At 49.3% G+C, this 15,585-nt stretch overlaps 1 protein-coding gene across 9 annotated transcripts in view; it reads left to right on the top strand.

Moving 5' to 3' along the window:
* zmiz1a (zinc finger, MIZ-type containing 1a) overlaps positions 1 to 15,585 on the top strand; it is a 407,283-nt gene that overhangs the window by 100,189 nt on the left and 291,509 nt on the right. For all 9 annotated transcript variants that reach the window (XM_080215834.1, XM_080215832.1, XM_080215829.1 and 6 more), the window contains exon 2: positions 11,352 to 11,566. The gene's annotated coding sequence lies outside the window, so the exon portion shown is untranslated. The remainder of the gene's footprint in view (positions 1 to 11,351; positions 11,567 to 15,585) is intronic.

Below are 15,585 nucleotides of genomic sequence, written 5' to 3'. Positions count from 1 at the left end.
CCGTGTCTATGTGGGTTTCCTCTGGGTGCTCCAGTTTCCTCCCACAGTCCAAAGGGTGAAGGTTAGGTGGATTGGCCATGCTAGTTTCAGGGGGATTAGTAGAGTAAATGCAGAGGGTTACGGGGATAGGACCTGGTTGAATTGTTGTTGGCGCAGGCTCAATGGGCCAAATGGCCTCCTTCTGTATGGTAGGGATTCCATTCTGTGCAAGTGGGTTGTTAATCTTTGAGGTAGTGCAATGGTGAGGTGTTGTTGCTGTTATGAAGGCCGCTTTAAGCCAGGTTGTAATTTTCTCTGAGGGATAAACATAGATAAAATTTAATGATGCCTTAAATTAGAAGAGAAGGAAAGATTTTGCATAAATTGTGGAAAATATTGTCATGATAGCAGTTTAAAAAGTTGAGGAGATTTGACTGAAATGGGCTTCTGGTGCCACTGACTGCAGGGAGCTTTGGGATGTCCTGAGAGTTGCTATGTAAATGCAATTCTTTTTCTTTCCTTGGCAAACAGAACTGTGCTTGGGTGCAACCTTTCATTGGCACAGTCAAATAATCTTCCAAAGTGTGAGAGGGAATAGCCTGGCACTCTGACTTCCGAATTGGGAGGTTTTGCCGTTTCAGGTCCCCACTCCTGGATCTAACAAACAGTTAGGAGGTGGAGTAGGCTATTCGACCCCTCGGGCCTGCTGCACCATTCGATAGGATCGTGACTGAACCGTTCGTGTTTTCAATTCCACGTTTCCACCTACCTCCCAGTAACCTTTGATTCCCTTGCCAGACAAGACTTGAAGGTAATCCAGGCTGACACCGCAGTGTAGCGCCGAGGGAGTGCTGCACTGCCTGAGGCGCTTCCTTTCAGCTAAAGGTCAAAAGATTCCATTGCACTTTTTTGAAGAACTATAGGGCATTTCGCTGTCCTTCAATTAACAGATTACGCCGGTCACCTCACTGCGCAAACTGGTTACGCATCTCCCCCCCCTTAACCGTGACGGCACTTTGCAAACCCATTCATTTAGTTAATTATCTCGCGGTATGCTGAGGGGATAAAGCGATCGAGAGACTTCTCTTGATTTTGCGGCAAATATTTCTTTATTCATGAACCAACGGCCAGAACTTCCCCTCCTGCCCGCCATGGGAATCGGTGCAGGCGAGCGACGGAACATCCACTGACCCTGGGCGGAATTTCAGGACCCACTCGACGTCTCAGAAAAACAGATGACCTGGTCATTCCCAATGGCGTTATTTTTGGGATCTTGCTGTGTATAAATTGGTTGCTGTCTTTTCCTGGTGGCTACACTTTGAAAAGTACTTCATTGACTGCAGGGAGTTATGGGGTGCCTTGAGGTCATGAAAGTCGCTATATAAATGCAATTATTTTTCTTTCCTCGGGGATACTAAGGGCAAAACAGAACTGCGCTGAGGTGCAACCTTTTAACGCCACGGGAAAGTAATCTTCCTACGTGCGAGGGGAGTAGCCACTTGAGCAAGGGCTCTGAGCCAGAGGGAGTGAGTGCCTTCCGCAGTGGTTGGGAGGTGAGATGGGTGGAGATGCTTTGGAATTTGCTCCCTAAACTGTTCCACTTCACCATCCTTCCCCATCCTTCTAAGATGCTCCTTCGTCTTATCTCCTTGTGTGGCTCCGTGAAGAATCTATTGGATAAGTGCTGCTGGGGGTGCTTTAGAAGGCTGACGACACTATGTAAATGCAGGGTGATAGTTCTTTAAGTGGTGCGGCAATGGATTTTGTGTCACTCCGGGACGACACTAATTCTTGGGTCGGTAAAGCCATTTGCCGCGTCCCTTTCCGCTCGGAGCAGCGGAGACCCTTTAACACTGCTCTGCCCCAGATCCGCTTACCCCCTGGAAGATTGGCCGCAAACTAGGAAGTGTGCAAGTGAGGGAGCAGGGGAAAGGGGGAGCAGGGGGAGATGATGCTTGCCATGCCTCCGTACCGAGTGGCAATTTAAAATTGTCCTGAAAGAGAGACTTTGCATATGATCAGCAGCTTAGCAACAGTGATTCAGACATTATCCACTTAGCAACAGCCCCAGTGCAGATTGCCTCTCCAAACTTGCTTGGCTATTTTAAGCGCACATTTGCAATATTACATCAGTGGTTAATGTTGTATCACACAAACTGCAGGATGGATTTGCAGTGCACTTTGCATGACCTAATTCCCTTCAGATTTCTCCTCTCTTTTCCATGTGTTTGTCCCAGCTTGCCTTGGGTTGCCGTCTGCAGTGAAAGTCCGAGGCAGCTGCTGGATGTAAGTAGCAGTTTGGAAAAGCAGGAATAATATTTCCTGTCACCGCGGCCCCCCCCCCACCAACTTTCTATAGAAGGTGTGCACGGGTTCAGTCAACGCTGGCAGAAGCACCAACCAGGAACGCTAGTTACCCCTGGGCGGAGACATTGACCACCTTGAGTTCACTCTGAAATGTAACTGGTACCAACTTGTGGGACTGCGACCCACTCCCACCCGCCTTAGTGAGTCAGTCTGACATCTTCTCTATGGGTGGCACAGTGGTTAGCACTGCTGCCTCACAGCGCCAGGGACCCGGGTTTGATTCCCAGCTTGGGTGACTGTCTGTGCAGAGTCTGCACGTCCTCCCCGTATCTGCATGGGTTTCCCCCGTGTGCTCTGGTTTCCTCCCGCAGTCCGAAAGACATGCTGGTTAGGGTGCATTGGCCGCGCTAAATTCTCCCTCGGTGTACCCACACAGGTGCCAGAGTGTGGCGACTAGGGGATTTTTGCAGTAACTTCAATTGCAGTGTTAATGTAAACCTACTTGTCACACTAATAAATAAATTTAAAGTTTTTTTTTAAAGGCCTCAATCAGGCTGATCCATTAATATAATCTCAGGGATGAGTCAGGCATGAACATGACCCAAGATGAGGAAGAACTTGTTCAGCCAGAGGGTGGTGAATCTGTGGAAGTCATTGAGTGATTGAAGACAGAGATAGATAGGTTCTTGATTGATAAGGGGATCAAAGATTATGGAGAAAAGGTGGGAGAATGGGGTGGAGAAACTTATCAGCCGCGATTGAATGGCGGAGAACACTCAATGAGTTGAATGGCGTAATGGCGTAATGCCTCGCTAAATATTTTTAAGAAGCGGGTTGATGGGTTTTTGATAAGAGAGGGGATTAAGGGTTATGGGGAGAGGGCGGGAAAGTGGAACTGAGCCACGACAGATCAGCCATGATCTTATTGAATGGCGGGGCAGGCTCGAAGGGCCAGATGGCCTACTCCTGCTCCTATTTCTTATGTTCTTATGTTCTTATGTTCTTAATTCTGCTCCTGTGGTTTATTGTCTTATGACCTTCCTGGGCTGAATAACTGTCTGATCTGGGAGTGATAGATTGTTGTTAGGGAGGGCATTGTGGATTACAAAGACAAAGTGGGTAGGTATTGGTCGCAGAGGTAGACCCCAACGGCTAAAATGCTTCAGAGATGTCCATGAAGCAGTCCTGTAACAGGCCAAACACCTCATGGGAGGCCCTGGTTCACAATTGACCAATAGATGGAGAAGGTTCATCTGAGAAGGTTCCAGACACGTTGAGAGATTTTATTGGGAATATGCTGAGGTGAAGCCAGGGTATCAGAGCGAGTTCACAAACCTCCAAACAACCCATCTACCCAACCCCTCAAGTGCCATTTGCTCAGCAGCTGGCAGAGTTTGCAGATCATGTTTTGGTCTTGCCAACCACCTCGGAATCCATTGAACCAGAAGCAAACTGCCCTCAATTCTAAAGGATTGCCCGCGGGAAGGGGAGGGTGGAGGATGGTGAAGTCTCTCCGATCTCAGGTCTTTCTGCTTGTTGCTCAATGTAGCACTTCTTAAAAAGCTAGGAGGCTCCTGCGGGGAGGTCCTGACTGGTGGTGAAGCTGGTGTTAAAGAAAAGCAAAACAAAACTGTAGAAACATCGAATCCCTCCAGTGCAGAAGGAGGCCATTTGGCCCATTGGGTTTGCACCGACCACAATCCCACCTAGCCCCCTATCCCCATAACCCCATGCATTTACCCCAGCTAGTCCCCCTGACATTAAGGGACAATTTAGCGTGGCCAGTCCATCTAACCCGCACAGCTTTGGCAAGCTCAACATGGCGTCAGCAAAGCTGGGAATCATAGAATCCCTACTATGTCAAAAGAGATCATTTGGCCCATCAGGTCTGTGCTGTCCAGGTGCTTTCTACACTTTTCTACATTTCTTTCCCCTTCCAAGTATTCAGCCAATCCCGCTCTGGAAGTTTAATCAGCTTCCACTGCCCCATGGGCCCAGTGCCTTCCAGATCGCAACATCCATTTGCCCTGTGTTGTCATGTGGGGTGTAGGTGGCTGCAGCTGGCTGGCACGCTGTTGCTGAAACGTGGGTTCCATTCACTCCAGCTGTCTGCCGATTCTCCCCGACTACGAGCATTGACCCCACACCTGAGAGGGTCACACCTGCCTCTGTGAGCCAGGCTTCCCAATGTTTAACCAGTGTCCGGGCAACATTTCACCATCAGCAGAGCTGCGCAATGTGTTTGAAAGCATTTTCTCTCTTGGACAAACCCATTGCAAGGCAGTGAGTGAAAAGATGCACATTTGAGTTGGATCAGTGGTGCTGAGAGCCCAGTGCCTCTGCTCTTAAAGGCACAGGAGCAGCACAGTGGTTAGCACTGCTGCTTCACAGCACCAGGAATCCGGGTCCAATTCCCGGCTTGGCTCACTGTCTGTGCAGAGTCTACACGTTAAAGTAAAAGCTTTCATTATTAATCACAAGTAAGGCTTACATTAACACTGCATTGAAGTTATTGTGAAATTCCCCTAGTCGCCACACCTGGAGGAAACCCACGCAGACACGGGAAGAATGTGCAAGCTCCACACAGACAGTGAGCCAAGCCGGGAATCGAACCCAGGTCCCCGGCGCTGTGAGGCAGCAGTGCTAACCACTGTGTGCTGTCCCGTGGGTTTCCTCCCGGTGCTCCGGTTTCCTCCCACAGTCCGAAAGATGTGCTGGTTAGGGTGCATTGATGTGGAGATGCCGGCATTAGACTTGGGTAAGCACAGTAAGAAGTCTCACAATACCAGGTTAGTCATCCAGTCACCCAATTAAATCTGTTGGACTTCAATCTGGTGGTGTGAGACTTCTTAGGGTGCATTGGCCATGCTAAATTCTCCCTCAGTGTACCTGAACAGGCGGCAGTGTGTGGAGACTGGGGGATTTTCCCTATAACTTTATTGCAGTGTTAATGTAAGCCTTACTTGTGACACTAATAAATCAATTTTAAACAACTCCAGCGGCTGAGGCCAATATTGAACTAAGCTGTGTAGGCCAGGAAGCATCCAAATGGGATCCCTGTCTGGGCTTAGTTCACCTCGACAGCAGACTAGTTTCTCTCCAAGAACCTCAGCTCCCTGGCCAAACAGCCCAGTGACCCTGATGTTACCGACCTGCATTCTAAACAACACGGAGTTACTTTGGAGCGTCAAAGTAAAGTGGATTCCCAAGTACCTTGAGGGAAGGAGGAAAGAGGTTAAGGTGGGGGGGAGCCCTGACGGAGTGGGGATGAGGGGAAGAGAAAGGAGAGGCCCCCCATTCCGGGCAGCCCGTCCCAATCCCAGGTTTGAGGTGAGGATAACCTCCAGTGAGTTTGGTGCTCTCGTTTGAAGTGAGAGAAATAGTGAGTTGCTGCAGATTTTATTTCTAACGCTCCCGTGGCACCTATAACGAGCTGCAGATTGAATCTTTGGCTGACTTTGTTTATAAGACCCTTGAGCATCAGAGAGTTTTAATCTTTCCGATGTGGAATCTGCGTTTCCAGGTGTGCAGCTGTAATGTGTTTCCTGGCGAGCGTTGGACCCAGAAACGAGGATTCCCAACCTCAGGAAATTTCAGGATTGAGTGAGGGAACTTTGCAGCCATTTTGCTCCATTAATTACTCTGTGATATTCCTCCTTTCCACGGGGAAGTATTCCTCCTCGTGGCTGAGAATTCCGACCACCCGATGTTCCCTCGCTGCAACCTCTTTGGAATCTTCCTTGTGAGCGGTGGAGGTGCCTGCCCTCTTTGTTATCAAATCAGTTATCAAAAGTGTTCCAGGAAATTGGGAGCAAGAACCTGCTCTTAATGCCATGTCAATGGGCTATTCATGGGGCAGCGCGGTGGCACAGTGGTTAGTACTGCTGCCTCCCAGCCCAGGGATCCGGGTTCGATTCCCGGCTTGCGTCACTGTCTGTTTGGAGTTTCTTTTAAGTTAATTATCAAAAGCATTCCTGGAAATTGGGAGCGAGGACCTCCTCTTAATGCCCTGTGGTTTCAGTCCCGGGATATGAGTGTGATATCCCGGAATTTAATCGGCCAAACTTCAGAATACCCCTGGATGACCAGAGGGGCTTTAAATTTGGGATGTTTTGCTGCTTTTCCCAAAAGGAAGGGCCCCATTCATTCACAGTGTCTGGTCAGTCAGGAGGCCATTCAGCCCATCCGGTCTGCACCGACTTTCCAACAAAGCTACTTAAGCAGACCTTAACCTTACATATTTACCCTGCTAATCCTTCTGACACTAAGGGGCAATTTAACATGACCAATCCATCTAAGCTGCATATCTTTGGACTGTGGGAGAAAACCGGAGCACCCGGAGGGAGCCCAAAGACGTGCGGGTTAAGTTGATTAGTCATGCTAAATTGACCCTGGTGTCAGGGGATTAACAGGATAAATATGTGGTATTGTGAGGATGGGGCCTGGGTGGGATTATGGTCGATGCAGACTCGATGGGCCGAATGGCCGCCTTCTGCACATTTTATGATTCTATTCTATTCTATGAATGTGTGAACTCCATGCTAACAGTCACTCGAGGCTGGAATTGAACCTGGATCCCTGGAGCTGTGAGGCAGCAGTGCTAACCATTGTGCCACCGTGCCATCCTATCCGAGGCCCTGGGCATCACTCACTCAGACTGGGGACTAAGTTGGGAGTTTTCTGGTTGGAGTACCGTGTGAATCAGGCGAGAAGTTCCGGGAGTTGGGTTGATCCAGTCCTCCCCTGCTGTACCCTCAGTGCCATCCTGCGAAGGGCAGATGGGTGGGCATGATGCGTAAGCAAAAATAAAAGAAAGAACACCCTCCCTCATTCTCCTTTTCTCTTGAGCCCAATATCACCGAGACCGCGCCCCCCCCCCCCTCCTCCGCCTGCCCCCCACTGTGCTCCCGAAGGCAATCACAAAGATGCCAGGTGTAGCTGAACTCCTCCCAGTAATGCCAATTTTAACCATCTTTTCAATTCACAGTCCTGTGAAGTACACAACTACTAAAAGCTGCTTGCTGCCACTTTGGGGAATTATGTTATGGTTCTTTTACAGCTGCTTTGAGTGGGAGAGGATTAAATAGATCAGGGTATTTTGAAACATAATTATTGAACAAGATCAGAGCAATGTAGTCAGACTGTTTTAAAAAAAAGGAACTCGTGTACACGTACTATCAGATGGAAAGAATATAGTGTTTTCATACAAAATGCAGCCTAAGTGTTTATTGGAACGATTTGGTAACTTTTTGATACATTGCCAGTGTCAGTTCTATCAGACTTTCTGTGATTTTCTTGAGCACTGAGGGACGGCAGCTTGTTAAGGAGGGAAAGCTGTCAGTGCTGTAAGGAGCAGCGTGTGGACAGCTGGATGTGTGGAGTGACGCTCTCCCCTCACAGATCTGTTTTCCATCACCGCTGCTGGCCTTCTCCTGCACGCGAAGATGAACGGCGTCTGCCAAGCCCCGTTCCACTCTGCCGCAGGGTCACTTCTCCATTGGCCGTGACTGCACCGACCAAGGCGCTCGCTTTTACCCCTCGGTTGCCGATTGGCCACACTGGAATGGCGAGGTTATTTTCGGTGGGACTCAGGGAATGGCCACCCCCTGTCATCAGCGCAGTGCCCCAGAGCTAATCTCAGAGGCTGTGTCAGGCAGGCGTTCCAGGGATTCCTGCTGTCTGCTGCATGGTTGCCTTGCCGCATGGGTGGGCCAAGTGATTGCATTGCCCTTTTAATAGCAAACTTCCCTGTTGAGAGCCAGCTCTCAGGTGGCACGGTAGCACAGTGGTTAGCGCTGTTGCTTCACAGCTCCAGGGACCTGGGTTCGATTCCCGGCTCGGGTCACTGTCTGTGTGGAGTTCGCACATTCTCTGCGTGTCTGTGCGGGTTTCCTCCGGGTGCTTCGGTTTCCTCCCACAGTCCAAAGATGTGCAGGTTAGGTGGATTGGCCAAGCTAAAAGTGCCCCTTAGTGTCCAGGGATGTGTAAGTTGGAGGGGTTAGTGGGTAAATATGTAGGGATGTGGGGATAGGGCCTGGGTGGGATTGTTGTCGGTGCAGAATCAATGGGCCGAATGGCCTCTTTCTGCACTGCAGCGTTTCTATGGTTTTTCTTCTATTGAAGAATGGGGCTCCTGGTGTTTTCCCAACATGTTTCCACTTTCCTCCGTTCCCCAAGACCCCCAGTGGTGCTTGTAATCTTTGATGCATTTACACAATGCAGCACATCAGTGCAGATGTGGGTGAGCTTTTCCTTTACCCATGTGGTGTGCTTTGAGAGCTCATTCACCCTGACTCAGACTTCCCGGCCATTTTACCCATTCACTTTCATGTATCGAGAGAGCGTAACCCTTCCTCATGGCGCGTCATTCTACAATGGCGGCTTCTTCCAGCGTCAGACCCTTTCTTACCTCTCACTCAGGGCAGTGCCTGTCCCCTGCCTGCTCTCGCACGCCTCCCCCATCACCCCATTCACTCGCTTGCCTGTCTCCCTCCTTTGCCGCTCACACCCAAGCCCCCAGGCTCTGCTCAACAACGCCCACCCTCCCCTCCCCAACCCTACCCCCGCACTACCCCCACCAACTTCTTACATTGGCCCAGCTTCCGCCAGTCACTTGAATCCTTCTGTTTTGTGCTCGTGCGCGCAGTCCCCACCTCACTGAGGCACTAAAATTGACCCATAAAGCAGCACGTTGGGCTTTCATTTTCCACACTCGTGTGACAAGACAGTCACCTCATTTGGAAACCTCATGGTGGCAGAAGCTTGCATTGAAATCGGACCAGGGAGTCCCTACAGTGCAGAAGGAGGCTGTTTGGCCCATCCAGTCTACACTGACTGTCCAACAGAGCTTCCAACCCACCCACCCCACCACCCTATTCCCCTAACCCCGCACATTTAGCATGGCCAATCCACCCAAACTATACATCCTATACATACACCAAGGGGCAATTTGTACAGACACGGGGAGAACGTGCAAACTCCACACAGACAATCACCCGAGGCCGGAATTGAACCTGGGTCCCTGGCATTGTAAGGCAGCAGTGCTAACCACTGTGCCACTGTGCCGCCCAATTCAAAGCATTCTTTCTGGTTGTATCACAGTTTGGTATGGCTCCTGCTCTGCCCAAGACTGCAAGGAACTACGAAAGGTTCCGAACGTAGTCCAATCCATCACGCAAACCAGCCTCCCCTCCATTGACTCTGTCTACACTTCCCGCTGCCTCGGCAAAGCAGCCAGTATAATTAAGGACCCCACGCACCCTGAACATTCTCTCTCCCACTTTCTTCCATTGGCAAAAAAATACAAAAGTCTGAGGTCATGTATCAACCAACGCAAGAACAGCTTCTTCCCTGCTGCTGTCAGACTTTTGAATGGACTTCCCTTGCATTAAGTTGATCTTTCTCTACACCCTAGCTATGACTGTAACACTACATTCTGCACTCTGTCGTTTCCTTCTCTATGAACGGTATGCTTTGTCTACATAGCGCGCAAGAAACAATACTTTTTGCTGTATGTTAATACATGTGACAATAATGATCAAATCAAATTAATTTCCAACTCCTTCCCCTGGAGTTTTAAGCTGGTCTTGATGCAGTTACACAGGTGTTTGCTGTTTTATCCATTGGGAAATGACCTTACTTGGTTTATGAGGAACGGTTGAGGACTCTGGGTCTGTACTCGTTGGAGTTCGGAAGGATAAAGGGGGATCGTATTGAAACTTACAGGTTACTGTGCAACCTGGATAGAGCAGACGTGGAGAGGGTGTTTCTATTAGTGGGAAAAACTAGAACTGGACAACCTCAGGCTAAAAGGACAATCCTTTAAAACAGAGATGAGCAGGAATTTCTTTAGTCAGAGAGCAGTAAATCTATGGAACTCTTTGCTGCAGAAGGCTGTTGAGTGTCTTTAAGACAGAGATAGATAGGTTCTTGATTAAGGGGATCAGGGATTATGGGGAAAAGGGAGGAGAATGAGGATAAGAACAATAGCAGCCATGATTGAATGACGGAGCAGACTCGATGGGCCGAGTGGCCTAATCCTGCTCCTGTGTCTTGGTCTTATGATTGTGTTGCTAAAATGATGGTGTGCGTCACAGTCAAATGTGGTCCTGATTTATACTGCAGATGGTAGAAATTTGAGATAAAAACAGGAAATGTTGGAAAATCTCAGCTGGTCTGGCAGCATCTGTGGAGAGAGAAACAGGAGGACATTTTGAGTCTGCATGACTACCCTACAGAACTGAAGATGGATAGAAATGTAATGAATTGTATAGTTATAGGAGGTTTAGGGCACAATAGAAGGTCAGGGATTCTGGAGTGTTTCCCCTACCTACATGCCATTCTCTGATCAGGATTAGGAGAGGCAATGGCCTAGTGGTATTATCGCTAGACTATTAATCCAGAAATCAGCTCATGTTCTGGGGCCCTGGGTTCGAATCCTGCCACAGCAGTTCAATAAAAAATATCTGGAATTAAGAATCTACTGATGACCATGAAACCATTGCCAATTATTGGAAAAAACCCATCAGATTTACTAATGTCCCTTAGGGAAGGAGATCTCTGTCCTTACCTGGCCTGGCCTACATGTGACTCCAGAGTTACAGCAATGTGGTTGACTGTCAACTGCCCTCTGAAGTGGCCTGGCAAGCCACTCAGTCGTTCAAGAAGGCAGCTCACCACAATCTCTCAAGGGCAACTAGGGATGGGCAATAAATGCTGGCCAGCCAGCGATGCCCATGTGCCACGGATAAAAAATAAATAACAAAAGGGGCAATGCCCCTCACTTGTGCTGGGGAGGCGAGATGCCTGAGGACAGCTGGCACAGTACAGACCTGGTACCTCTGCCAAGCCTGCCTTCAGTGCCCACTGTTCAATGAGGCCAGCTGGCCAGTTCCAAACCCTTGTCAAAAGTGAAATGGTCTGTGCTTGACGAACTGCAGTAGAAGTGGGTGGAAACTCCCAGAGGCTGACCTCAAACCAGCAACCGCACGCAGACACAGGCAAGCCAGGGGAACGTTTTCCTGTTTTCTCTGATGCCTCTCGTTCTTCTTCCTCTTGTTCACCAGGTTTACAACTCCCTCCCTCCTGGCGAGCACCCAGACGCACGTCGATGGTGGTGGCTGGCAGGCTGAGCCAGGGCAGCCGGTAGCGCGCAAGAGGAATCCGGTGGGACTGCAAGGCGCTCTCGCTGTCGCCCCGGCAACTCATCGAGTGGCCACCCGGCCCAGGGCTGTGTGTTCGTTCGGACTCCCAGCCTGCTCGTGTCACGTGCCTGCCCTCGGTAAGTACCTCTTTTTAACTTTCCATCAGTGTCGACCTCTTGTCACCTTCCCCCCCCCCCCCCGCCCCGCCCCCATTACTATTTCCTTTTCCAACATTTCCTATTGCTTACCACGCATAAAAATGTTGCTCCTGCGTGATTTTTGTTTTCCCCCTGCGAGAAGTTCCTCGGCCACATAAATGTTTTGGAATTGGGTCGACAAGTGAGCATTATCGAATGGAAAATGCATCGAGTGGTCTGATCGCACGTCCTATTCTGATTTTAAAGAACTTTCCAGACTATTTCCCTTCACCTGTACCACGACAAGGTCACCACCTCTCAGATCCTGCTGAGGAAAAGACCCTTAAGGGCGGGATTTTCCAGCTGCGCCCACCCCTAGAACGGAAATTCCCGCTCGAGATCAAAGCACTTGTGCACGCTCCGTCTGGGACTCCCGTGACGGGCGGGACTGGAAAATTTCGCCCCCTCAGTCCCTCTGGTTTAGGCTCACAACGCGAGGCACCTGAATGAAAAATCTGCCAGCGCTTATTTGCGGCCCCTGAAGGTCTGTTATTGCTGTTTTTAAACAGCGCTGTGCATCATCTTCTGGGATTTCCTCTGCCATTTTCCCCAGAGGCAGATTTCTGAGTTGCCAATGAGGAATTTTAACACAACAACATTCACGCGAGGAAGCCCTTCGGGTTTGTTTTATCCCAAGCTGAGTCAGTGCAGGCTGCGAAATGCGCTGGTTAAGAGAAGGTAGCTGAGTCACCTTTCCTTCAGGTTGTTTGTTAACTCCGCAGTCTGAATAATGGACTGTGAGAGCAGATGGCTTCCTCGAGTTGCTTACCCAGTAACCCCGCCTTGCCCTGGGTTACCCATCCCTGTCGCGCTCTTAGTAAAACACAAGATGTTGGAAATGCAGTCCCAGTCCATCAACGTCTGGAATGAGAACAGAGCGTAGACTGGGGAGGGCAGGGGAGGGGAGTGGATGGTGCACTCGTCATGATATCACTCGACTGTTAGGTGGAGAGGGGATAAAAGGGTGGATTCAAATCCGACAGTGGCAGCTGGTGGAATTTGAATTCAGTTAATAAATCTGGAATATGTAAAGCTAGTCTCAGCAGCAGTGATCATTAAAGTTATCTATCAGTGTCACAAGTAGGCTTACATTAACGCTGCAATGAAGTTATTGTGAAAAATCTCTAGTTGCCGCACTCTGGCGCCTGTTCGGGTACACTGAGGGAGAATTTAGCATGGCCAATGCACCTAACCAGCACATCTTTCGGGGACTGTGGGAGGAAACCGGAGGAAATCCTTGCAGACATGGAGAATGTGCTGTGTCTGCACAGACAAGAGACCATGCTGGGAATTGAAACTGCGTCCCTGGCCCTGAGAGGCAGCTGTGCTAACCACTGCGCCGCCGTATTGCCCAACTATCATTGATTGTTGTTAAAACCCATCTGGTTCACGAATGTCCTTTCTAGTGAGGAAATCTGCTGTGTTTACCCGGTCTGGCCTACAATGTGTCTCCAGAACCTCCACACCGCGGTCAACTCTGAACTGCCCTCTGAACCAAACCACTCAGTTCAAGGGCAATTTGGGGCGCCAAATTCCTTGAAATATAAACATGGCGGCATGGTGGCGCAGTGGTTAGCACCGCTGCCTCACAGCGCCAGGGACCTGGGTTCGATTCCCAGCTTGGGTCGCTGTCTGTGCACATTCTCCCCATGTCTGTGTGGGTTTCCTGCAGGTGCTCCAGTTTCCTCCTACTGTCCAAAGATATGCAGGTTAGGTGGATTGGCGATGACAAATTGTCCATTTGTGTCAGGGGACTAGCTAGGGTAAATGCATGGGGATTGGGCCTGGGTGGGATTGTGGTCAGTGCCGAATGGGCTGATGGGCCGAATGGCCTCCTGCACTGTAGGATTCTATAAAGGGAGGGGAGAAATACCTGTGTTGTCACATTTTCATTATTAAGGTTTGCAAATGGGTCTTCCTGAATTCCAAGGTGTAACCAAAATGCGATGCAGACCAAGTGGCCTGTTTATATTAGCTGCTTGCTGGTTTGCCCTCTTTTTTTTGAATAGCACCAGTTATCAAAGCAGGAAATAGCAGCCTTTGTTACTGCCATCGCAATAATGGATAAATCGTGATGTGAGAACCTTGGAAAGATGCAGCACAGGAAGGGACCATTCCAAACAGCAGCAACTTGTGATGCATGTAACATTTAAAATCCATTAGTTATTTATTGTTAATTGCGTGGGCTTGCTAGACTTCTGAGATTGTTCAAGGTTCAGGGAAGGTCAGAAGAAACTTGCTGAAGGAAGAGTTGAGGAGTTTGCTCAGTGTTTCACCATAAATTCAGATTAAAAACAAGAAATGCTGGAAGTGCTCCACGGACCTGGCAACATCTGCGGAGCGAGAGACAGAGTCGACGTTTCAGGTTGGTCACTTTGTTGCCAGACCTGCTGAGTATTTCCGGCGTTTCCTGCTTCGTGCGTCTCTGCAGTATTTTGCTTTCCATAAATTGAGATATTTGTTTTTAACACGTGTGTTACGGGAGGCTCAGGTGTAGGGATTGGAGGGCAACAAATTAGAGTATTGGCCCCAGATTCTTCCTGTCTCCAGCTGATGTCAGAGGTGTTAAGTCCCAGTTCAGTAGGCGTTACATAATTCTATTCTGTCTGCACAAGGGTGTGAATAAATCTTAGAATCCCTACAAGTGGCCATTCAGCCCATCGAGCCTGCACCAATGTGATGATGACTTCAGCCAGGCTAACGAGGTTGGCTTGCTAGAGTGTGAACTGCCTGATGATTCCTAGCCATCAATAGGTCCAGGCAGTAGGTGATCGACAGGGACATCCATCCTGTCTGTCTGACCCTCTGCCGTGGTTATATTCATGGCCAGGTGTCCCTAGAGAGGGAGCACGCAATGTGCACGGGCACAGTTGACACCTTCCATGGCCGTTGGAGGCCTCAGGGGCTGAGCTGTATTATCGATCCCAATAATCACATTTTGATTTGATGTTTTAAGCTTCCTTTCTACTTAGCTTTTTGGTTAGGGTGGGTCCCCCTCCTTTTGGGTAGCTGCCCCTTTTTAAGTTGTCCCTCAGTCAATTTGATTTTATTTATTTAGTTGGTACTCAAAAAGAGGTACCTGATGAGCCCTCAATGATAGTTAAATCAGGGAGCCTCATGCTCCCTATTTAAAGCAGGTATGTCAGACTCCCAGCCTGCATCCAGCAGGGAACAACTGGAGAGCTGGCAGTGTACAGATGTATGGTGTAAATAAAGTAACTTGGTGACGGGACTTTCGCCTCCGTGGAGTTATTACAACCGACTACAATCCCGCCTAGGCTCTATCCTGTATATTTAAGCTGCTAGTCCCCCTGACATTACGGGGCAATCCACTTAGCACATCTTTGGAGCGTAGGAGGAAACAGAGCACCTGGACGAACCCCAGGCAGATACAAGGAGAAAGTGCAAACTCCACACAGAAGCTGACGTGAGGCTGGAATTGAACCTGCCCCTGGCGCTGGGAGGCAGCAGTACTGACCACTGTGCCATCCACCCGTGCCACACAGAAGCAGGCCTTTTGGCCTGTCGGGCCTCTTACAGCTCCTTTAGTGACCCCCTCCCCCCACCGCCCATCCAAGTTCACATCTCACACTGCACTTTGCACTAAGCTGGTCTTTCTCTACGTCCCAGCTATAACTGTAATACTACATTCTGTACTCTCTCCTTTCCTTCTCTCTGAGCAGTATGCTTTGTATAGCACAATACTTTTCACCGTGTACTAATAGATGCCACAATAATAAATCAGATCAAATCAAATCACAGCATTTTGAACTCACGCTGTACAAATGAGCTCTTCAGAAAACTGCAAACCCCTGCTTCTTACTTTGAATACTTATGAGTCAAGTCTAAAGTCAGCTAGGGAATTTAATGTCCAAAAGTGTGGAAAGGCAGTGGAGGTAATGGCCTGGTAACTGGGAATGAGACAGTCGGGCTCAGTAACACCTATGAAGGACCTTTGT

The sequence above is a fragment of the Carcharhinus amblyrhynchos genome, chromosome 31 (assembly GCF_965287045.1).
Source record: "Carcharhinus amblyrhynchos chromosome 31, sCarAmb.v2.hapA, whole genome shotgun sequence".
NCBI lineage: Eukaryota > Metazoa > Chordata > Chondrichthyes > Carcharhiniformes > Carcharhinidae > Carcharhinus > Carcharhinus amblyrhynchos.
Note: the sequence above shows the minus strand (reverse complement) of the source record. Positions and strands in the feature narration are given on the sequence as shown.